The sequence below is a fragment of the Canis lupus genome, chromosome 33 (genome assembly GCF_003254725.2).
Source record: "Canis lupus dingo isolate Sandy chromosome 33, ASM325472v2, whole genome shotgun sequence".
Lineage (NCBI taxonomy): Eukaryota > Metazoa > Chordata > Mammalia > Carnivora > Canidae > Canis > Canis lupus.
In genome coordinates, this window is record NC_064275.1 from 3,816,480 (window position 1) to 3,842,509 (window position 26,030).

Below are 26,030 nucleotides of genomic sequence, written 5' to 3' on the forward strand. Positions count from 1 at the left end.
AAGTAATAACATTCAGAACCTACATTTAATTACTGTTTTTGAGGGCAGCCCAGGTAGCTCAGTGGTTTAGCGCCCCCTTCAGCCCTGGGAGTGATCCTGGAGACCTGGGATCGAGTCCAGTGTCAGGCTCCCTGCATGGAGCCTGCTTCTCCCTCTGCCTGTGTCTCTGCCAATCTCTCTCTCTCTCTGTCTCCCAGGAACAAATACATAAAATCTATTAAAAAATAATTACTGTTTTTGAATTTGAATTCTGAGTTTGAAGTGAAAAGCCTTGAGACACCCACTCCCGTCTCACTAATTTACTAATCAGATTGGAATAAACATGTCATATGCAAACAACTAAAAGTAAATGTTAAGACCTTGAAATTCAGTTATAAATCAGACATCATCCATATTTCGTAAAAGTCCACATGTGTATAGTCTGTGTATATGAAGAATCATCAACTCTGCAAAATATGCCCATTTAAACAAGGAATCACCATTTTAAAGGGATGGTACGGTTTCCCTGAACATACAATCAAAATGCTTAAATTAGCTTGGGGAAAGGCTACTTCAGGTCAAGAAATCCCAAAACCCTCAAGTTAATTAGCACTTACTTGTTCCACTAAGTGGCACTGACAGGCACAATCTTTGGCTTCAAAACAGAAAAAAAAAAAATTAGTAAAGGAAGAAAATAACCTATCAATATCTACTAGCCGCAATGTCAATAGTTTTCAACCCAACTTCTAAAAGATACATTTATAATAATATAGAATATTTTGATAAGTCTAATGAGCCCTATCTAATATAAAAATGCTCAAACTTTTGCTTTGCTTTTTAGTTTTTTGTTAAATCAATAGTGTGTACAAAACACGTTTAAATCCTATCCTTTACCAAAATCTAAATCTATGCTTCACATAAATTCAGAATCTCATTTTATCCTTGTATCAAACTCCATTTTGCCATCTCCATTTTTTAGTTGCCATGTATGTATCATCAGGGTAGATTGATTGTGACCAGGTTTATGGATGAATTCTTAGATGATTAAATGCAGGATGTACCTGAGGAAAATCATGAAACAGGATGCGATGGGGTACAAACCATAGGAGAAGGTTATGGTAAAAGTTGGGGAGGACATGTGGAAATTCTAATACCACAAGATTCACAGATGAAATAAAAGGTGTTGCTGAGCAAAATTCATATAAATAAATGACTCCTTCTTTATAAGGAGTCAAAATGTCCTGATGCTTGCATGATAGCAAGCATGTCAAGAAGGATCCCACAGTCCTTTTTGATAAAGCAATATTTTTCTTAATTTTTAGTGAATAGTTTCAGGTTTACCTAAGACTTAACTGAGTTTCCTACCATGTACCAGACATTTTCACATTTAATTACTGAAATCCTCATAATGGCCCTAGAAAACTTCTATTAATAACCTCACTATGCAGAAAAAAATAAATAACCTCACTATGCAGATGAGGAAGTAACATCAGTTGCTTAAAGTGAGGCATTTTAAAAATTGACTGAACCAAGGCACCTGGGTGGCTCAGTCAGTTAAGCATCAAACTGTTGGTTTTGGCTCAGGTCATGATCTCAGGGTCATGGGATCAAGCCCCACATCATGCTCCACAATCAGCATGGAGTCTACTTGAGATTCTCTTCCTCACCCTCTGCCTGCCCGCCAACCCCACTCAAATAAATAATTTTTTTTAAGTGACTGAACCAAGACTACTTACTCAAAATCTGCTATTGCTTTAAGTACCTTCAGCTATGAAGACATTTCCTGTTATTATTGAAATGTCCCTACTAATGTTGATGGAAATTTGGATTTGACAGACCTAACAAACTCAGATGAGTTCTGTAGTTCCTTTACTGTATCTCATCAGCAGGATCACCCTGATAACATCAGTTTTCTAGTACCTCACATACATGTTGCTGGCAAAAATCACAAAATCACATAAAAGCATGCACACAAACTAAATTCTATTATCTTTGTACTAAAATTCCAGGGTCCAGTCTAGTAATCACCTGGCTGTGGATTACCTATCTTGCAGATTATCTGTTACAGGGTTATATGTCTGGCTAGTTTCAATAATATTCTCTTCCCTGGGTGGGTTTAATGTTTAGTGTTAAAGAAACTCATCATAAGGTTAACCTCATTTTTTTTACCAATTGATCTTTCTTATATTGAAGGTAACCTGGAGCAAGTACTATAACAAACACAGAGGTAAACTGACAATGAATCATGTAAGAGACATGAACTAGGGACAAGAACTAAAATAGCATTAATTCATAGAAATTTATGATAGCAAGGAGTCTGAGGTTTATGTATTCTAAAGCAAAAGTCCTCTTCATGACCTTCCTGACAAGGGACCATTATAGGTTTTCTCTTTGAAGGATATCTTTTTTATTCCACAGTAGGATGAAGAAATTTCAAAAAGAATGTATTAAGTGTGCTAGAAAGCTTGACTTCTAAAAGATACGATCCCAGCTCTAAATTCTATGCCACTTCTAGCAGAAATGTGGCAAATATGGCTTTGTGGGTTTCTGTGAACAACTTTTATTGAAGAGGTTAAGCCATTGTACAACCATGACTCTAAATCCTCTCAAAATGAACACATGCTTCTGAATTGATCTTTAGTCAGTCACGTACCTTAGCCTCTTCTACTTAAAAAAAAAATCCATGACCTTCCCAGGGTGCATATCAGCATACAGTAATCTTTCCTTCATATGTGATATTATACATTGTATGAAAAATATATATTTGGAACAGACTTTTAAATGTATGGGAACTGAATAATTCAAATTATTCTCATAAAATTTCTATTCATTTTAGCTTTCAAAATTTATATTTTGTATACATTCAAATATGGATTGGAAGGTAAAATAAAAATTATATAAGAATTGTACTTTTCATATTTTTCTTATTTTATTGTGTAATGAAAATTATAAAGTGCATATACTTTCAGGAGCAATTGCAATCGAAATTTAACCACATCGTTTCCTAGGATGCTGATATGACTGTGTCATATACACTGGTGAACCAACCAATGCAGAGCCTCTTGATTGGCACATGGAAGGCAATGGCTAAGTTACAACATCCTCAGCATGAAAAAGGAATGTTGTCTCTGAGAAGAGCAGAAGTCTGCCTTTCACAGTGGTTCAAATTCAAACTTTCAAGATCTACCGTGTTTTCTAGAGAAAGAGAAAGACCTGTGAATAGAAACTTAAAACACTTTCAGATAAAAATGCTAAAAAAAAAAAAAAAACCCAAGTGTAAAATAATAGTAGTTTTTCAATAAAATGAAAAAATAAAAAATATTCTGTTTTTCCACATTGTCCTATTAGGTGGACACTTTGAGGACTTTCATTTAGCAGCAACATCTATAGAGTCTGTTGTATCACATGTGAGCTAACAGATTAGTTTCATAAACTCACATGGGTCACTCCTAAAGAATAATAAAAAAAACTGGAGGAAATTCTGTAGAGTGTCACATCAGTAAGATCCTAAAGTAATAGGTGGAGATTAGAAGCAAGAAATGTGAACTACTTATGCTACAAAAACTCAATCTTTACTAAAGCCCAGTGTGGCCTACGTTACATATAAACATGACCAAAAAAAAAAAAAAAAAAAAAAAAAAAACATGACAAAGAGCAATAGCCCTTGTAACTTTTTCTTCTCCCAAAAGTCACGTCTTTGACTTCCCCAAAGTCAAGTCTTTTCCGGTGAATATTTTTTTGGGTTGGTAAAATTATAAAATGACTTCTGCAAAGTGCTCCGAATTGGTTTTATACATACTGACTTAATAAATGGTAGCTATTAATATACAACATGAGGAATTTGCATGATATATTAAGAAGTTTAAACAGTGGAATCTTCAGAAAAATCACTATTGCAGGAATGAGGAAGCTGGATAAAGGAAAAGCAAGATAAGCAATAGGAAAGTCAGCCATGAAGGTATTCTACTCAGGTTAAAAAAAAATAGGGAAATGTGTAGAGTTCCTAGGAGATTTTGGAAGGCAAATTCAAGAACCAGTTGGGAAATTGAATCCATAGAACTTGTTGACAGTTATCACACTGAACAACATGTGCCAGGGGCTGTCATGCATAATTTTCTCTCAAATTTCTCAGTCTAGCATGGCAAATATAAATACAGATAGTTATAAATATGTGACATTATGCAAAGAAGTCATGAGATAATATAGCAGACACTGTAAATTCCATGCCTTTATCAGCTCGATTCATCTAAATTCAGCTACAGCTATGGTCCAAAGTATCCAGCAGGCTGATAACCTCATCTGAAATCCTTTGCCTCAAGACTTTCCAGCACTTTGGGAGCTTACTCCACCTATCACTGTAGGCTTAAGGTGAAAATGGGGAATTAACACACCAACACCGGAAGAATCCTCAACCAATAAGGGCTGGCATTGGTAGTCCTGTTTTCCATTGAGATCACTGTGAAATGCATCTCATAGAGAGTCTCCGAGTGTCTCCATTGTCATTGCAGCCCTGTTTCCCACTGGTAAAATGATTGACACATTCTTTTCCTTCCTTCATTGTCTGGTAAAATGATTGACACATTCTTTTCCTTCCTTCATTGTCTCACTTTCCCAACTCATTCACTTGTGCTTCCTAAAACGACTTCCCAAATTAATAAGCTGTATTTGCCTCTGTTTCACCATCCTTTTTGCTTTGGTTGAGGGGTGAAAGGATTACAAAAAGACCTAGAATGAGAGGTGGCCTTAGGAATGAGCTTTAGGAACTGTGTCACTTGGTCAGATATCAACAAGGACTACACTGTTGTGGTCAATGGGATGGTGACAACCGCTGGCATGGTGCTAACCTTTGTCATGGTGTAGCTTCTCAAATGACTAAGATCCTCACCATGGTAGATGGGGATGGAGTCAGGTGGGAGCACACTGGCATATACAGATTCTCTAGCCCTTGAGAAACACGAGACGATAAAAAAGATAGTGGAACTTACTGGTATTTCTGGACAAGTCTTAACAGGAAAAACAGGCAATAAGCTAGCCTCCTCTTGGGGAAGATGATCACTGATGGTTATTTGAAAGAAATGAATACATGTTAAGCTGTTAAATGGAACTGACAGAAACAAACATTTCAATAATACAAGCAAGAAGCATCACTGTGTTGGGGGAGGGTTAAAAGCAATTTTTTGCAGGCTAGAGTGAAGGGGCTGATGACAAATCTGGGAAAGGTGTCCAAAGCCAAGTCAAGGAGGATTTAATGTGCCATTTTAAGAAGCTTGGATTTTATTCCATTTGTAATATGGAGTGAGTCTTGAAGGCTTTCACAACTCTACCAATACAGAAAATGATTTGACTATTTTATTAATTATTTCAAGAATGGAAAAAAAAGAATAGACTATAACAAGTACCATTATAGATGCACAGAAAAGCAGTTAATTTATTATGCTTAATGGATGTTTGAGGACATTAGGGCTTACTTCTTACAGAAACCTTAGAAAAGCTGAAGGGCTTCATAATGGAGCTTACTACCGCTTTAGTTTTAAATATACCACTCTTTACTTAAACTTGGATTCTTTGAAATTAGTATCAAATTGAATGGGACAATGCACTTCTCATTCCCTTATGTTCAAAACAGGATCAAACTAGACTCCCTGAGACAACATAGAATTCCTAACAAAAATATCTTAAATATGTCATGAAAGATTACTGTGCTGTCTGAAATAATGAGAAAGGAGTTCATCTCTGCTCTTCCTTTAAAATAATCCTGCTTCTAGTCTTCAAAGCAACTCATACCCAAAACATAGTTTCATAAGTTATGTTCAAATTTAATGCTTTAAAATCAAATTTTTGGCTGTGAATTGAAAGTTGGAATTTTGTCCCTTAAATTTATGCAACATATGAGAAATGTGATTTTCTGTTTAATTCTGATTTTCTAAGTGGCTTTACAAATTGGTTAACCAGAAGCTTTGAATAAGGAATAACACGATGACATTGTTAAAAGAATTTTAATTTTAGATATGAATATTGAATATAACTGTGACTAAATTTGCAATCTTTCTAGTGAATCAACAGGTGAACGTATGATCTCTCTGATTCCATACTAGTTATTTAAACATTATGCTAAAATACTATGTTAAATAAATAAGTAGTTATTTATAGAACAATAAAATTTATTTTGCTTATTTATCTTATTTATAACACACTTTTAATTACATTTTTATAAACTAATAATAAAGAAATTATTGGATCCACACCAGAAACAAACTGTACGTAAGATAGTATTATATTCAAAATTTATTTTCCTATGATTGCAGACTAAATTAAAAAAATAAGTAAAACTGAAAAGCTTCAATTATTTCAAGCTCTATTAATCAGAATATGTTAATTTCGGTGCCAGAAAAATTAACAATCAAATTCTCAATGTCTTAAGTCAATAAAGCTTATTATTTTTTTCTTTAATCTATACTAAGTGTCCAATTCAAGAGAGCTGGATGATAGGGACAATGCTCTAAGTAGCTACCCGTAAGTCCAGGTTGACTGGGGTTCAACAATATGATTGACATTTTCTACAACTCGGGAAGAGAGAATCTGGGAGACTCCCAACTATTGTTCTATAATCTATCCTAGAAATGACACCTACTAAATTTTTTATAGACCATTGGCCAGAATTGGTCACACGTTCCCACCATGTTGCAAGAAAGCTTAAAATTTTCGTATTCCATGTGCTTGGGAGAAGCACACTCGGATTCCTCGAAATTAATGTTAAATTGAATAGGACAATATACTTTTCATTCCCTCATGTGCAAAAAGAGGGTAAAACTAGATTATCTGAGATATCTTAACAAAAATATGTTAAATATGTCATAAAGATTACTATACATAAAAGATTACTGAATATCTGGATAGTCATAAGCATTAGTTACATTGAATACACATGGTAAATTACTAAGGACTATAATCCAATTATCAAATTTTAAAGTGGAAACCATAAATACCACATCATCATTACTATAATGAACTAAAACAATTTGTTTAAATTATATGCCTTGAATGTGGTCATATAATAAACTGATTTTCTTATTTACTGTGAACAGACTTCTCTCAAAGAGCTTCTCTTGGAACAAGTAGACATTAAGACAACTACCTTGAATTTATGTGACCACTTATTGTCAAGAGGCTGCAAATCACATTTATTCAGATTTGGTGAGTAATGCATGTACTTACATTTTCCTTGGTATTAGCAAAAATATTTTGAATTGAAATATATGTCAAATCATTTTTACTAAATATAGAGAAAATAATGAAATGTTTGAGCTCTCAAAATATATGTAATCTTTATAACTCAGCACCTCTTAGTTCAACTACTAGCCCTCTCCACTTCATCTATCATTTAATATCTGCTATTTTTTATAGTTGACATTTCTTTATTATCTGTTTAAGCAATACAAATGGAGCATGTTGCAAGACCTACATATATGGATATATGCCATAAATTAATTACGCAGTGCAACTTACAACTATGGCTTGATTTTCTAAAGAATTCATTGTCTTTATTCCTGATAGGCCATGAAGAACACACAGAATGACAAATGGATTAAAAGGTAATGCATCCCAATCAGTAGCTACTGTCATTTCTGATTGGTAGGATTAAGGTATTTATTATTCTCGGAGAGGTTTTTCTGTGTTTCACTTTTTATCATTCTTTCCCATTATAATCTTGGTGACCATAACACATAGTATAAAAATAACCCAAATGTAAAGTCATCAGAATTTCTAAGTTTGAAAAAAAAATTAAAGAAAAACCTATATCTGGAAATCAACTCTGTGTCTAAATGCATTCAACCATTTATTATATCAACTTTGAAAAATTATAATTTTCCACCTCTTGATTCTGTCCCCTTAAAACATATTGATAAATACACTAGTTGTTCAACAATATCTATTTTTTCATAGAATTTCTTCAGGATGTATGATCTTCCAAAACAAAGACTATATTTCTTTTTTTTTTTCTTTCCTTGGTATTTATGTATGTGGCTGGGTTCTAACAAATGAAAGCTATCATGTGTTTCTGGGTATCTCTGGTTTACCTCCTTTTGACTTCTTCCTCATCCCTATCTTCCTACCCTTCCTTCCCAACCTCAACCACACCACTCCACCATCCCCTACCACAGAACAGTCAGTTGGAAGGAACCTCAGTCTATGGGGACTTTATGGAATAGAATCATCATATAAATTCTTCAGTTATGAAAGAAATAAGCATCTTTCTGCTTTAAGCTACTATTACTTTTAGTTTTCTGTAAATTTCAGCTGCACAGAACCTTAACTTGATATATAATACCTCAAAGAACTATTATGGGAATTGAATAATATCTGTTGTTTGTTTAGCACGCTGCCTTTTATTTGGTAAATGTTTAGTTAAATGTTACCTCTTTTAATAGTTATTTAAAATTATGTGAGTTGAAGCAAAAGAAATCAGAGACACATTTATTGACAAGTCTCTTTCTAAGCCTTGCAACACATGACAGAAAACCAAGCTTTTACTCTCTTACCAAAAAAAAAAAAAAAAGTTTGGTTGGGAGTAAATATTGAAAGAAAACAAAAACTTCTGCAACTTCCCACAATTCAGTTATAAACTAGGTTTTGTATGCATTGAAAGGAATCCCAGGCAATCATTGTTTCACGGATAATTCATATGTAATTTTCAGAATCTAGAACAAACTTTGTAGACCAAGCCCTTGCAATCACTTTGTACAATGAAAGACTTCATCTGATGTATATACATCTTTGATTGATTATAGAACTTGATATTTGAAAATATTTTCTTCTGACCCTGTTTTATACCAATAGTAAACTGTTAATTAGCTGTTGACTTTTAACTTCAAATTCAAGCATTAAAAATTCTCCTTCAAATAAAAGCTATGACAATACACTTAAAGCAAGTTTTTTCTTCTGGGGGCAACTGCGTGGCTCAGTGATTGAAAATCTGCCTTCAGCTCAGGTTATGATCCCTCCTGGGATCCAGTCCTGCGTCGGGCTCCACGCAGGGAACCTGCTTCTTCCTCTGCCTGTGTCTCTGCCTCTCCCTGTATGTCTCCTATGAATAAATAAGTAAAACATTAAAAAAAGTGTTTTTCTTCTGACAGACTGATTTCAAAAGATGAAATTATTCTTCATATATAAGTCATAGATCTGTTTTTAACAGTATATTAACACACAAAGTTCAAGATTGTAAATTTTAAAGACTTGCTGAATTTTTCCCATATAATAGGTTTTTCATGGTCTTGTATGTTTTGAGTCGTTATTGCCAACAGAAGTCAGGGAATGTGGTTTGGACACTGCTTTTTTTTTATATTTAGTGTTATGCTCTATTGATAGTAAGTGCTCAATATTTATTTTATTATAAAACCATCAGGTTCTTTAAAAATAAAGCCCAAACAGCCAAACTTCCTCTTAAAATTCCAGTATTATGATATTTAAGTCAATGAATATATTTATTCCATTAGAAATGAATGTAATTATTCCATTGGAAATGATTTGTCAATAAATTTTTTAGCTTTAATTTTTTAAGATTATGTTTATTTATTCATGAGAGACAGAGAGAGAGAGAGAGAGAGAGAGAGGCAGAGACACAGGCAGAGGGAGAAGCAGGCTCCATGCAGGGAGCCCAACGTGGGACTCGATCCTGGGTCTCCAGGATCTCGCCCTGGGTGGAAGGTGGAAGCCAAACCGCTGAGCCACCCAGGGATCCCCAAATTTTTTAAGGTAATGGTCCAAGGCAAACAAAATAGTCAGATTAGGTGGGACATTACTCCTCTTTATCAACTTTTAACTAAATATATTATAACTTGTGTTAATTGATATTTTAGACTACTCTTTAGCTTTTATATTCAAGCTAAAATATCACAGATTATCTTCCAAGCACACACTCCTATTCATTAGGTGATATAAATTTTGTAACAATAAAGATGTAAAATGATAAAAATATTTAAAAATATTTCTGTATTTTGTATTTCTGTATTTTTGATTTCTGTATTTTGACCTAAAATATATTTTTGATTTCTGTATTTTGACCTAAAATATATTAAAACTATTTGAGTTTTTGTGGTGTGTTTCTTTTTCTTCTAAGAAAAAGCAATAAAAAAATGTCTATGAGACATATACAACCAAGAAAAATACCTTAGAATAAATGAGTTTATTCCAATAAGTTTGGTGATTTTTATGAGCAAATTGAATTAGATATTTGTTAATTCCCTATTCAACAAAATTCTTGAAAATGTTTTTGAATCTTTCAAGGTAGTCTCAGGTCATCTTTAAATACTAATATTTTTTTAAAGTCTTAGAAAATAGCATTTTATAATTTCCATTCAGCATTCTCAGAGACTAAGAAATGCGGAAACTTTTAAAATGACATTAAAATGCATGTTGATTATATGTGATCATAATAAATTAGCAAAATATATCCAGATATATTTTTTCCATTGTATAAGAAGTTGTTATATTAAAATTCAACCAAATTAAAATCTATCACTTCTCTCATTTTGTTACCTTATACCCTAATCTTCCCATTTTAAGAGGGTTGAAAAAAGCAATGAAAGGGGCTATTTCGATTTTTGGTCAGATTCCACACAGTCTCATATCAGAGTAAAATAAGGTTCGGCCCGTTTACCCAACAACATCAAACTTCTTTCTTCCAAAATTTTGAGGTCTTTGAGAATAAAAGATCAATCTTGCACTATGTGACTTTCTGATCTTTCTTGTTAGAATTAAAAAAAAAAAAAAGAAAAGAAAAAGGGATTACATTTTCAACTGCATGTGTAATAATGTATTCAAAATAGTAATGGGAGAAGAATGGTGAGATATATAAAAACTAAAAGGGCACAGATAATAAAATATAGGTAACAAGAACATTCCTCCAAACCAAACAATAAAAGGTATTGTTAGTGATATATTTTAATTTCAGGGACATAATATACTTCTCCATTATAAGATTATTTTAAAACTGAATATTTCAAGTCATTAAAAATAAAGGGGAAGAAGAAAGTCTCATTTATTGGATCTGATTTTGTGCAATGTATATATCATCCCTTTTATTCTTCTACAATAATGCTCTATATGGAGAAAATGGCCAAGATCTTTCTAATTCTAAAGTTCAGGATCACAAGCACAATTCTCTGATGTCTTAAACATGCTCAGGTGTTTGTACAACGCTTCAGAGAATTTCATTGTGCCAAAAATAATCCTCTAGACTAGAAATAGAACATTACTATTACACCTAATTTTAGAAAGATGAAACACCCCCAGGGGTACCAAATGGCTTTTTTTTTTAGTTCATCTAGGTCAATAGTCCAGGATTTCTGTTTGTTCACTTCTAAAAACGTTTTAATTATTTTAAGTTGCATACCACGGTAGGATTTTTGCTCTGTGACTTCTTATTAGGCGTGCACACTGTGACAGAAAATTATATACAATTTAAATGACCATTTTAGATACTTTCTTCCTTCAAAAAAGATTTAAAAAAAAATGTCTGTCTTAGAAAATAACATGAACAAAATTGGCAAATATAAAATATATAGAAACAATTATTAATGGCATTACTAGTCCATCTAAATCAAATTGTTATTGATATCTTACTGCATTCTCCCCATTTTTTCCATTCCTAGTTTACTCCTAATCATATTATGGTGATTTGTTAGCATTTTCTTATTTTTTAAATGTTTGTATTGATGTATAGTTGAAACAGTGTTATATTAGAGTCAGGTTTACAACATAGTGATTCAACAACTATATACGTTATGCTGTGCGCACCACAAGTGTAGCTACCATCTGTCGCCATACAACTCTATCACAGTACCACTGACTATATTCCCTGTGCTGTAACTTTTATTCCCATGACTTATTCATTCCATAATTGGAAACCTGTCTTTTTCCAGGACTTTTTTTTTAACCATTTAAACCACATTCTTTTCTGCTCTGTGAGATTTTTCTCTTTGATAATTTGTTGAAAAGAAAACAAGTATTCATCTACATACCTTATTTTGATATGTCTTCAAATAAAAATGTCGGTAAATATGTTTTTCGTACAGGGTATTATTTTTATTAGCCTCCAACGCATGAGACAATGTTACGCATATTTATAATCCTATTATTAATAAATGATGAATAATACTCAAATGTTGCTTCAAATAAAGTTTTCCTTGACTTATTATATTCCAAAAATAATACTAAACTTCATTTCTTACAGATATTGTTACAAATATCATAGAATAATACAAGTCACTTGTTACACAGGAGACTTTTTATTATTCTCTAATAAAAACTTTAAAAGCTGAACTTTGAAGTGTAAATCCTTCAGAGTAATTCTTGATTCTTTTCCACATCTATTTGAACTTTTTTATCTCAACTTTCTCTGTTTGTTTTATTTGATGTGTTGTCTTTAATAGACTCTCAATGTGTGATGAGAACTTCATTCTCTGTGTAAACTGGAAAGAAAAATGCTTCTCTAGGTAATAAAAGAGATCCACTGGTAAGCTGTGCTTTCTGTGACCATGGTTGTGGCTGTGACTTACCAGCAGACTCACTGCCTAGTCTGACTGATATATCATCCCCTGACTATTAGGTCACAGTAGAGGGAGAAAGTATAAAACCAGCCTGCTTTCTTAAATGGCTTATGTTAGCTCTGTTTTTTTTGTTTTGTTTTGTTTTGTTTTTAATCTATTCTCCTGCTGCCCTTTAACTATGGAAATTAAAAGTCAGTCTTTAAAATTAGAGTCAGTTTATTTAAGTAAAAATATAAAATGAACCCTTCAGCATTTAGAATCAATTGTTATGCGACCCCTTCAATTTTGTCTGTGGGTGTATTCATTTTTAAGCAGGTCTTTCTCTTTTTGCCTTCCATGGCTTTCTTTCTGGATAATGGAGAGAAAGTCCCCACAGTCTTCCTCAGCTCACAGAGACAAGATTTCCTTATTATATTTCTTTTATTGTTTTTTTGTACAAATAACATTTTTCTAACTTTTTCATATGCTACTTCTTTATATTAAATGAGCTCGGGATCCCTGGGTGGCGCAGCGGTTTGGCGCCTGCCTTTGGCCCAGGGCGCGATCCTGGAGGCCCGGGATCGAATCCCACGTCGGGCTCCCGGTGCATGGAGCCTGCTTCTCCCTCTGCCTGTGTCTCTGCCTCTCTCTCTCTCTCTCTCTCTGTGTGACTATCATGAATAAATAAATAAAATCTTTAAAAATAAATAAATAAATAAATAAATAAATGAGCTCAACAATTACAAAAAATTTAAGAATTTAACATTTCCTGCAAAACTACCTTATTAAGATATTCACAACTAACGTTCCAGAATAAACCTTTCATATATTTTAATGTATGTGCGTATATATATTTGTGTGTAAATATTCCAATCTGAAGCTACTCTATTTATAATCTTACAATAATGTGTATGTACACTTATATTTATTTTTGTCATTTTTAACTCTACAAAAATGGAAAATTTTTTTGCACCTTGGCATTATGAAGGCATAATAATTACCCACTCTTACATTTACTGCCTTTTCCTAAGTAATCTGTAAGTTTTTGTTATAAGGTACAGATGTTATCCCTGTATTTACTTCAAAATGCTCTATTTTATCATGTTTCTGAATTATTTTATATTGTACATTTCCAAATAATTTTAATTGTCATCACATTTATCTTGCACAGTTACATGTATTAGCTAAAATTACCTATCACTGCTAAAATTTTAAGATGTTTATTTTATACTTACTCATTTAATTAAATTTAACAACTGAAACTATTTAACTGAAATTTCATTTTATTTGTGTTTTTTTAATAGACATGAATATTTTCCTTCCTCATAAATAACCAATTATTACAGCCCCATCTATTAGGCAAACTCACATTTTCTCTGCTCATTTGAAATACATAGTCATATATGAAATCCTCATATATAACCAAAGTCAACACTTTTCTATATTTTTAATTTATTTTCTCTTCATAATGCAGTATCTTTATGGTTTTTTTTAATTATTTATCTATTCTGTGTCTAGAGACACAGAGAGAGAGAGAGAGGCAGAGACACAGGCAGAGGGAGAAGCAGGCTCCACACAGGGAGCCTGATGCAGGACTCGATCCCGGGTCTCCAGGATCACACCCTAGGCCGAAGGTGGTGCTAAACCACTGAGCCACTTGGGCTGCTCTATCTTTATGTTTTAATGTGGGTAGATATACTGCAAAAAATAATACCTGGTAAGCTCCCATTATTCAACTTTTCCATCAAATTATTATATATTATCATATATTTCTCCTTCCATATAAATATTCAACATTTATCCAATTCAATATTTTGTCCAAATGTAAAAGACATTATTGCCATTATGTATGAAACAGAATTAAATTGATAAAATAATAATTTGAGAAATATTCACATAAGCTTTTCTAAGGATATTTATACACATTATTTATTTGGAATTTCTAGATAGAATCTAAATGTCCACTATTACTATAAGTGAAGTTCTTAGAATGTGTACTTCAAATTCTATTGCACATCTTCACATTGGGACAGCTTCTGAAAACCTCCACAGTCATGGGTCAGCTCAACTATGATCAATGGGAATCACTAGGTTTCAAATGTTAAATGTTAGGAATTTTCTGAAGATGTAAGAAACTGTTCCCCAAAAAACTACTGGTCTAAAATTAAAATCATCCCTTATGCTCATGTATAGACAGGTGAGCATGTAAAGAGAGTACTCTAAATGTTTGCAAGTTATTAGATAAGCATTTCACTGGTAACTCAACTTAGAATTTCCATGAGAAAGGGGTTCTTGTCTTAAACATATTATGGGGGTTAAAGTTATTTTAATAGGCAGGCTAACAACTGGTTAAAGAGATCTCATTCAGGATTTTTGGCTATAACACTAATATTTTACTTAAATATTTGTTAGATCACTGGTGCAAACTCAGATTGATTGAATGAAAACTATATTTCCTTCAACTCTCTGTATGTCTGTCTTAAAGAATTCAATCATTATCCATTAAGATTTTTTTGACCCTTTGAAAATCTAACTTCATAGCCAAATATACCCTTGATATTCTATGCCTATTACCTAATGTTATCTGCAAGGTTTTAATACAAATTTTCATTTCCTCCTAAGACAACAGTGAAAATTTTAAAAACTGACAAGTCTTGTGAAGAGTCTCCATTCCAGTCATATCCGTGTTTTTCTTCATCTTATCACCCACATTGTGTGAACTGTTTTTGTGTCCCAGAAAATATTTAATTAAATTTAAATTAAATTGCATGTAGTTCCTTCATATGAACAGAGTAGATTTCTGGATTAGTGAATGTTTCATTTCACTATAGTTAAGTTTATATAAATATGGGAATTTGAGAGATACAAAATTTAAAGTCATTTTATCTACAAAAATCAAAAACAGTCCATTTGTAAAAGATTTATCTCTGGAGCTAGACCGGGTTCTCATAAATGCTTCTCTAGTTACAAGTGATTGGGCCTTGGACAAATTAGTTCTATTTTGGGCCTTCAATTTTCTTATACTGAAGATTAAATGAGTTAACACAGGTAATTGCTTATAAGAGTGTCTGTATGTGAGTTATCATTATTGTTTTTACATGACTCAACAATTTTGCATCATTAATAAGAATTGCACTTAGAAACACATGTAGACACAGGTGCAATGATTTACATCTATCCAATCAAGAAGCAGTCATGTCCTATTATAAAACCAAGGTTTGTTATTTTCTTATCCAATTCAGTTTCACACACTGCTACAGTCAAGTTCTATTTGTGCATAAGACATATTTAAAATAAAAAAGGAAAAAAATCTAGCTCTTGAGAATGTCATGTTGAGGGAATGGCTATACATCTGGGCATCTAAAGTTTTTATCTTTTTGGGGGGAAGAGGGACGGTACATATTTTACTCAACCATCACTAATTCAGTCCTTACTATGTTTCAGGCTCTATTCTATGCTCTGAGAAGAACTAATAAAGAAGGTTCAGTCCCATTTATAAAATAAGAGTTTAGGGCAGCCCGGGTGGCTCAGCAGTTGAGCGTCTGCCTTCAGCCCAGGGCGTGATCGTGGAGTTTCGGGATCGAGTCCCACGACAGCTCCTTGCATGGAGCTTGCTTCTCCCTCTGCCTGTGTCTCTGCCTCTGTCTCACATGAATAAATAAATAAAATCTTTAGAAAAATGTTTAATTTAAAGAACCGCCAAGGATCACTCTTCCACCTCCCAAATTAGAATCATTTATGTGTTCCAAGTAAGAGGTTTGAACTTAAAGTATGGCTATATGGGGAAATTAATCCCATTACTAAATTAATCTTATTACAAATTAACCTATTTCTAAAAACAATTTAGTGACATATATGTATGCCTCTATGTTATGGATATATACACACATACATAGTAACATGTAATTATATATAAATGTATATCTTTTCCCCTGTAAAGCAATTTCCACAATCCAAGACAGCATTCCCTAAGTATTATAAGTGCATATTAATTGACAAAACTCTATGGGTTTGAATGTTGGCTCCATAAGTTAATAGATGTGACTTTGGCCAATTTCTTTAATTTCTTGTGCCTCCAGTTACTACATATAAAGCCCTTGAAACATTACCTAGAGTATAAGTACTCTATAAGTGTTAGCTAACTTATTTTCATTACATGTAAATAAATTTGATCAATCTATTAATTCTCACCCTGTCCCGACAAAGGTGGCAACAGGTCAACCCAAATATATCCTCCAGTATTCCTGATCTAAGCAAAACTGATCCAGCAGCTGGGTGGCTCAGCGGTTTGGTGCTTGCCTTTGGCCCTGGGGCGTGATCTGGGGTCCCAGGATGGAGTCCCACATCGGGCTCCCTGCATGGAGACTGCTTCTCTCTCTGTCTCTCTCTCGGTGTGTCTCTCAAGAATAAATAAATAAAATCTTTAAAAAAATAAAAAATAAAACTGACCAGGAAGGATCATTTCATACCCTAAATTCTCACTGCTCTAGATCTCCTAGCCTCTAGCTTAAAAGATTAATAGAAAGGTCTCCATGCTTGAAATAAAACTTTTCTTTTCCTGGGAAGAATCAAGATTGAGTCCACATATTCAGATAAGATCTTGCCTACCCATATCTCCCATATTTATCTGTAGGAGTCTAGTCACATTCCTTTCCCTCACTAATTTCTACTCAGTTGTCTTATCACTAGTGATACAGGTATCCACATAAATGATTCTTCCAACATTAGTACAGACAATTCTGTTGTCTGCTTCTCAAAAGAACAATCTTTCTTCATTTTACATACCTCAAAATGAGTGCTAAAATGACAATCTTAATTTGAGTCTCACAGAAATTGATGTCTTTACCGTGTAGAATAAATGTTTCACTAATATGCTCTTAAGCTCTCTCATCCTAGTGTATTTTTCCTTCCATTTTGATTAGCCATTCTCTTCTATGGTTATACACTGTATTTCATGATTACCACTAAATGCAACATCCCCATAAGCTCAATTACAACTATCTCATATTCTAACCATTATCACCTATCTGCCCAACTCACTCTTTCTGGTACCTAACTCCAACACAACTTTCACCCCTCTGCTAAAGCCTATTAATCCTCTCAACTTTTCTCTTTTACTTTCCTTTATATCTTCCCTTCTTCTTTTCTAGTTTACATTTCATGAGAACATTTAAAAGCATTGTCTTGTATGCCCATTTAAGTTTGTCATTTCTTGGACAAGTTTGTCATAATCATAGAACAAAATTCCATCCTGATTTAACTCATTCTCCTCTGGTTCTTAACCTGTACCCACACAGCTAAAAATAACTGGAAAAAAACAATCACCTTGCTGCATGATTAGATCCATGACATTAGCCTCAAATGAATCCTCAAAGCTGCTTGTCAACTGAATGACATTTGTCTAATCCAACCACCCTCTTCGTACCTTAGACCGTTACTCATTACTTTACATATTCTTTTCAAACATCAGTCATCCCCTCTTATCCTCAATCTAAACTTCTTAATGCCTGAGAAAATCAGAACAATAGGAAAATATAAGGTTCCACTTCCATATCCCTAGTATCTTCTAACACTTGCATCCATGTTTCCGAATTCTGTCACTCAAATGGAAAGTTCACTGGTACCTAAAGCCAACATACTCCCTTTTCCTTTTCCCTCCCTCTTTCACAATGAAACACAACATCCTGGGAACACTATCATCTCTACTATATAATCACATTTCTCGTAGGTGTATCAACACGGTGTTACTTTTCCCATGTTAAAAAAAAAATCTATCTCTGGAACTCATCTCTCAGTGACTCACCATCTCTCTCTAGCCTTTTATGTGAACACTACTTAAATGAGTGCTCTATACCTTTGCTATACAAAGACTGGTCCTTGGACCAACACCATTAACATCTGTAAAATTGTTAGAAGTGCAGAATTTTGGACTCCACCTCAGGCCAGCTAAATCAGGATCTATATTTTAACAAGATTCCCAGGTGGTTTATAGGTACTTTAAAGTTTAAGAAGCACTGGTTTATACTCCTTTCCTATTTTACTTTTTCCATTCTCAAGTCCTTCCCAATCAAGATTTTGCCCTTAGAGCTCCACTGAAATTGCTCTTATCAATGTCACTGATGACCTCCTTATTGCTAAATCCAATGGCCATTTTCAACCATTATCTTATTTGAAATACCAAAAGTATTTGAGAAAACATATCACTCTTTCCACCTGGAAATATTTTCTTCACTTGGCTTCTCTGACAAAGCTTTCTTATTGGTATTTTCCTTTGTTAAGTCTTCCTCTTCTCTCTAACCTCTTAAAGAACTCAGACCCTAGAATTTTTCTCTTCTCATACTCCCTGTATTACAGATCTCATCAATTTAAATATACCTATAATTTGATAGCATACCTTCCCTCATGGTCTGGACCCACATATACAACTGCCTACTCCACTATTTCATTTAGATGTCTAATAGATAACAGATGTCATAGATGTCTAACATCTAATAGAAGTCTCTAAATTAATGTTTAAATTATAGTTATTATATTCCTCCATAAAACTGCCCTCTCCACAATCTTCCCATTTTCACTTAATAACAACTTCATCTTCTAATTATTCAAGACAAACATCCTTGAATCAACCTTGACTTGTTTCTTGCTCCTATAGTCTGCACACCATCCATAGGACTATTATATTCTCAACTCTGAAAATATATCCAAAATTCAATTGCTCAAATCACTTCCACTGTATTCATCTTAATTAAACCACCATCATGCCTTGATTGCATTATAGCAATAACATATTTGTTCTTCCTCTTTCCAACCTCCCCCCACCTTATAATTTATTCTCAACAAGCTTCCAAAGTCCCTCTCAAAATGAAATTTGCAAAAATACTCATGTGCTTAAAACTCCCAAAGAGATCCAATTTTATTCATGATAAAAGCCAATGTTCTTTATGATTTCCAGAGCACTTCAGGATCTGGCCCTTCTTGTTTTTCTGATTTTGTTTCTTACAATTCATCATCTTGCTCACTACCCTTTTGTCATACTGGTCTCCTGTATGCTATTGGAACAGGTCAGTTAACCTTCCACTTATAGATAGGCCTTTGCATTTCCTGGCCATACGCCTAGAATTCTCTTTCTTTATCTATAAGCCTGACTTGCTCTCTCAACCTACTTCAAGTCCCAAATGTCACCTTTCCAACAAAACAGAGCTGATCATCTATTTTAAAATATCCCACTCAGGCCTATTCTCTTTTACTCAATTTTAAAATTTTTCATTATAATTTACAATGTATTACTATATCATATAATAAGTAGTTTTTAAATTATTGCCTTTTTCTTTCATATGGGATATATTTTTTTAACTTTTGTTCCACTTCTATATTATTTAAATCTGAAAAATAATAATGCTCAAATTATTTGTTGGGTGAATTAATAATATTCACTATTTGTTAATAATGTATCCATTGTAAATATATATGAGTAAATGAAAAATGTATGTATTTTATCATATTACCTTGAAAACATATTTAGTAGGAAGAAATATGGTATCTAAGTAATAATGCTGCTGTATAAATACATTTATCTTCAGAAAGCCTGGTAAATAAATATCTCGATGATAAAATCTCTCCATAAGATGACTTCCATTTTATTAGAGCCCTGATCACAAATCATGAATTTGAAGTACATTTCAGTAGCTCAGGTATATTTATTTTAAGACCAATATTTATCAATTTTGCCATTATAAGAGAAAGTCAGCTTCTCCAAGATAAAGACTGACAAAAACAGATTTCACAGTCCTTGTGAGTTGTTTTAACAATTAGAATCTATGGGTATTCGTTGACTTAGGTCAGACTTTCCCTTAAATATAATTTTACATGTAATTTTATAATATTTGCAAATTGAACCAAGGAAGTTCCTGTGTCTATCTGCAAACAGTCCAACAGTAATTACCTAGGAGCCCCTCTCTCTTGCCATCTGAGGTTCTATGTGCTATAAGTTAATCTTTACTTCTCATATATCTATTGATTACTCTCCACCAGCTCAAATATCTACAGTTCCTCTTACATTTAATTTTGTAAAAAAAAGGAAAACAGTTTTATTTAACCAAATTTTCTCTCAGTACTTTATACTCCCCAAACTACTTGCTAAATTGTTTACATTCTTTATCCTTTTTCTTCATAGCTCAAAATAATTGTTCAACCTACCACAATCTGCCTTCCATCACTATGTTTCCATCATTATGCTTCCATCATAGATTGATTGATTGATTGATTGATATGTTAACCTAATAATTAGTGTCACCAATTAGCTCTACTAAATCTGCACAAAATATTTTTTGGTTATGTTGTGTAACCATTCAGTGGCAATCAACACTGTTGACCATTCACTACAAATGCATTCTTTTTTCTGGTTTTAATAGGCTCCATCATTTTATCCTTTTCTCCCTTGACAGTCTGGCTTCTCCATTCCCTTTACCATTCTGCTCCCTTTATGCTTTCCCCAAATGCCATTTTTCCCTTGAGGATTAGTCTTTGGAAATTCGCTTTTCTTATGGACCATTTTACTCTCTTGGTTACTCTACATACACTAATGTCAAACAAGACTATTTCTCTTTTAGACCCAATATGAAGTCTAGCTGTATATTCAGTCTTATTATTACCACTGAAATGGAATGGTTCAAAAGTATCATTTTTCAAAAAATAAAGTATCATTTTTCAACTGTACTAAAATTAAATTAATTCAATCCCTCACTCTACCTGCAACACCTGAATCCCTTCCAGTGTTTCTGACATTTTTATTTTTTGTTTTATTTTTAAGATTTTATTTATTTATTTAGAGAGAGAGAGAACACATGAGTGGTGCAGGAAGGGGCAGAGGGAGAGGGAGAAGTAGACTCCCCACTGAGCAGAGAACCTGATGCAGGGCTTGATCACAGGATCCTGGGATCATTACCTAAGCCCAAGGTAGACACAACCAACTAAGCCGCCCAGGTGCCTTTTCCTACATTTTTATATATCCAATTGCCCAACCCAGAAACCTGATTCATCTCAGCTAAAACAGCCCTGTTTCAGATAATTACGGACCACTGCAACAATTCTATAACAGTTTTCCCTTGGTCCCCTTTGGATCCATTGTACACAGTGTAAGAAGAAGAATCTTAAAAGCGTTAATATATCTCTATCCTATTTAACATTTTCCAAGTCTGTATTATAAAATCAAAACTTATTGGTAAAATACAAAATTCTACACTATCTTCCAAATGTCTGTCATTAAAACCCTCATTTTCTATCCCTCAAGTTCTTGCACTGTGTTCCAAATGTGACTAATTCCTCACCAGTCTTTAAACTGGGTATTGCAGACATGTGTACCTTCACATATATAATGTTCTCTGCCTGGAATGACCCCATCTCTTTGTCCAGCTTTCTCAATTTATATGAACTTTTTAAGATCTTGCCTTATCTCTGACTAGGTTAGGAGCTTCTGCTGTGTGTATATGTACATAATATATATCATTAATCATAAAATGATCTTCTTTGATCACATTTATTTTAAAATGTGCTAATTTCCAAATATTTGAGAATTTTGAGTTATTTTTATATTATTGATTTCTCATTTAATCCCAGTATTGTCTGACAATATACTTTGCATGATTTCTATACCTTTAAATGTTGTCAGATATATTTTATGGCCCAGAATGTGGTCTATCCTGGTGAATGTTTTTTATGAGTTAAGAAGAACCTATTTGATGAAATATTCATAAATATCAATTATGGAGATATTGAAGTCTCCAACTATGAATAATAAGTTTATCTATACCTCTTTGTAGTTCTATCAGTTTTTTTTTCACATACTTTAATATTCTGTTCTTAGATGGGCACAAATTGAGGATTGTTCTGTCTCCTTAGAGAATTAACCTCTTTTTTTGTTATATAATAATGCCCTGCCTTATCCCTAATAATTTTTCTTGTTCTTAAGTTTGCTTTGTCTGAAATCAATGAGTCACATTTTTTTAAATTAGTGTTAGCAGAGTATATCTTTCTCTATTCCTTCTATCTATATGGATATTTTAAGTGAGATTCATTACAGGCAACATATAGTTAAGTACTCTTGTTAAGCCAGTCTGAAAATCTGTATTTTAATTGGTGTATTGAGGCTGTTTGCTCTTAAAGGGATGAGTGGTAGAGTTGGAGTAATTTCTACTATGTATTTCCTACTCTCTGCATTTATTCTTTCTTTTTTCTTTCATTTTTCTTCCCTTTCTGATTTGCCAAAACATTTTATATGATTACATTTTATCTCTCAGCATATTAATTATTATTTTTAATATGTTTAATGGTAGGCCAAAAGTTTCCAATACATATACTTAAATACTATAAGTTTACCTTAATAACACTAGACCACTTCGAATGTAGCACAGATACTTTATAACGGAGTATTAGCCCTTATAACACTATAATCATTCAATTCACTTATGCATATGCCAACATAACTGAATACAGTTACAATTATTACTTTAAACAAACTATTATCTCAGATCCATTAGGAATAGAAAAAATGAAATATTTTACTTTAACTTAATTTTTTCTTCTCAAACACATTCAGATCTAGATTCCTTTTCTTCAAAGAATTTATTTTAACCTCTCTTGCAGGGCTGGTCTGCTGGTGATGACCTCCCTCAGGTTCTGTCTAAGGGAGTCTATTTCTTCCTCATTTTTGAAGGGTCATTTTAGTGAACAGAATTCTAGATTGGCGATTTTTTTTCCTGTCAGCACCACATATTTCATTCTAGTCTTCTTGTTTGCATGATTTCTTACAAGAAGTCTACTGTAATTTATATCTATCTGTAAGTCATTTCTCCCAATTTTTTTCACATTTTCTCTGGGTCTTTGGTTTTCTGAAGTTTGACGATGACATATTTAAGTGTAGCTTTTTGTTTCAAGTTTTTTGTTTTTAGTTTGTTGGTGGTGGTGGTTTGGTATTCATCATGTTTGGTGTTTTATGAGCTTCCTGGATCTGTAGTTCGTGTCTGTCATTTATTTTGGAAAGTTCTTGGCCATTATTACTTCAAATATCTTCTCTGCTCCATCCCTTCTTTCTTTTCTTATGTTATTTCAACTACATATGTATTATACTCTTTGAAATAGTGCCACAGTTCTTGGATGTTCTGTTTTATTCTTCACTTTTTTCTGTACATACCCCTGTCTTGGAAGTTTCTACTAATTGATCTTCAAGCTTCTTTCCTTTTCTTTGTCTGGTTTACTGATGAGCCCTTCAAAGGCATTCTTCATTTCTGTCACAGTGTTTTTAATTTCTAGCATCTCCTTTGCATCATTTATTTTCTACTTGTCCAGCTTTCTACTGTTGTAAGGATGGGTGTGACAACTTCCAAGTTCTTTACATGGTGAAGCAGCAACCATAAGTATCCTTATCAGTTATTACTGCCTCCTTTTTCTTCTGAACTCTACATGTTGGAGAACAGTAATGCTATCTTTCTTCTTTACTCAGTGAGCAGTTCATGCCTTGGAACATGCTAAAGAAACTCAATAGCTGGGGTGCCTGGGCAGTTCAATCAGTTAAGTGGCTACCTTCGGCTTGGGTCATGATCTCTGATTCCCTACTCAACAGAGAGTCTGTTTCTGCCTCTTCATCCACCCCTCCCCTGCTTCTGTGCTCTTTCTCTCAAATAAATAAATAAAATCTTAAAAAAAAAAAACCTCAATAGCTATTTGTTGACTATATTTGTAGAATGCATTAATAAATGAAAACTGAACATTTCAAAAAGACATGTTACTTTCATAAAGATAAAGAATTTGGGGGCACCTGGGTGACTCAGTCAATTAAGCATCTGCCTTTGGCTGAGGTCACCATCCCAGGGTCCTGGGATCAAGCCGTATGTCAGGCTTCCTGCTTAGCATAGAGTCTCCTTCTTCCTCCCCTTCTGCTGCTCCCCCTGCTTGTGCTCTCTTAAATAAATAAATTAAAATCTTTAAACAACAATAAAATAAATTTTTAAAGCAAAAATTTCTATTTGAATTCCACTTTTTAAAAAATTATTTATTTATTTATCCTTGACAGACAGAGAGAGGCAGAGACACAGGAGAAGGGAGAAGCATGCTCCATGCAGGGAGCTCAACGTGGGACTCCATCCGGGCCTCCAAGATCTCACCCTGGGCTGAAGGCAGAGCTAAACCGCTGAGCCACCAGGGCTGCCTGAATTCCACTTTTTAAAATAATTAAATAAGAAGCTCAATGATGTTAAAACCATTCATAGTTTTGTGAAAAAATTCTTTTAAGTCAAGGCTTATTATTTTAACTAACTACCTTTAGCTAATATAGCACTTTAAATGCTATTTCTAAAAATGTTTGTGTTTTTATTAATAATTGTTAAAATCTATAGGAAATATATGAATTACTGGGAAAAATATTTTTTATTTTAATAAAATAAAAATTGTCTTTTTAAAGACAATTTAAAGAAAATAAAGACAAATAAAAATTGTCTTTTTAAAAAATTGTCTTTTTTAAGCTGGATTTAATTTTTCATGATAGAGTAAAGCCAATTGGTCATAGACTGCCCATTCTTCATCTTATTTTGAACTATTTGTATAAAGTAATACAATGTTCTTCTTTTAGACCACACTCTCAGTATTAAAATGGAGTAAATTTTATACCTCTTAGAAACTAAGTTTTTATGGGTTTATAGTTGTCTTTCTAGATCTTCCTTTCTCTTGCCCAAACTTGAATTGTCTAGTGTGTTATTGAGGGAAGTGATTGCTTAGCTATAATATTGTATAGAAAACTCTTAAATGCATTGGGAAGAGTATTGGTGTTGTGCTTTTAAACCTGTTTTAAAAACTTGGCTCTGCATTTGGCTAATTGAGTAGCCTTAAACAAATTGTTATTAAACCTGTAAATGTCGTTTGCTTGACCTGTTAAAAGGAACAGCATTACTTGCTTTATGTTTTGTTTGTGAGTGGAGTATCTGGTGCATAGGAAATGCTTAATAAAATATAGCATACATCCTTTCTTCCTCTTTGATGGAAACACATGAAATTTATTTACATCTGAGCTATTTGTGTTTGGGAGAGATGGTTTTCAACTCTCTAGGAGGAGGAAAACTGCCTACTCTATCCTGGCTTCAAAGAAAGTTGGCTGAAATTCTGTAAATTTATTCTCATCTGGTATACAGACCATAAATTCAATTTTATTAAATAATTAATTTGTATTATTAGGTATTAGCTCAAAAGATAAAACAACAGAATCATACAAAAGCTTAATGATTAAACAAAATTCTAATTTACTATAAGAAACCTAAATATTATGCCAGAACTATTGAAAAGTATATACTGATGGGAGGCAAAATCAATTATTGAGCTAACACTCAATAAAAATTGATAGATTATGTCTTTCTGTTTCCATTTTAAGTATGAATTTGAAACTAACTTTCTAGGTGTTTTGGCACTTTGGATAGAGCTTAGGTAAACTTCTTATGCTTCTTTTTTTTTTTTTTTTTACTCTAGGTAACTAGCGACCCT

General features: G+C 33.2%; 1 long non-coding RNA gene across 3 annotated transcripts in view; it reads right to left on the reverse strand.

The window, feature by feature from the left end:
* Positions 1-26,030, reverse strand: part of LOC125754255 (uncharacterized) — a 76,587-nt gene that overhangs the window by 4,264 nt on the left and 46,293 nt on the right. For all 3 annotated transcript variants that reach the window (XR_007407979.1, XR_007407978.1, XR_007407977.1), the window contains one exon: positions 597-634. This is a non-coding gene — a long non-coding RNA (uncharacterized LOC125754255). The remainder of the gene's footprint in view (positions 1-596; positions 635-26,030) is intronic.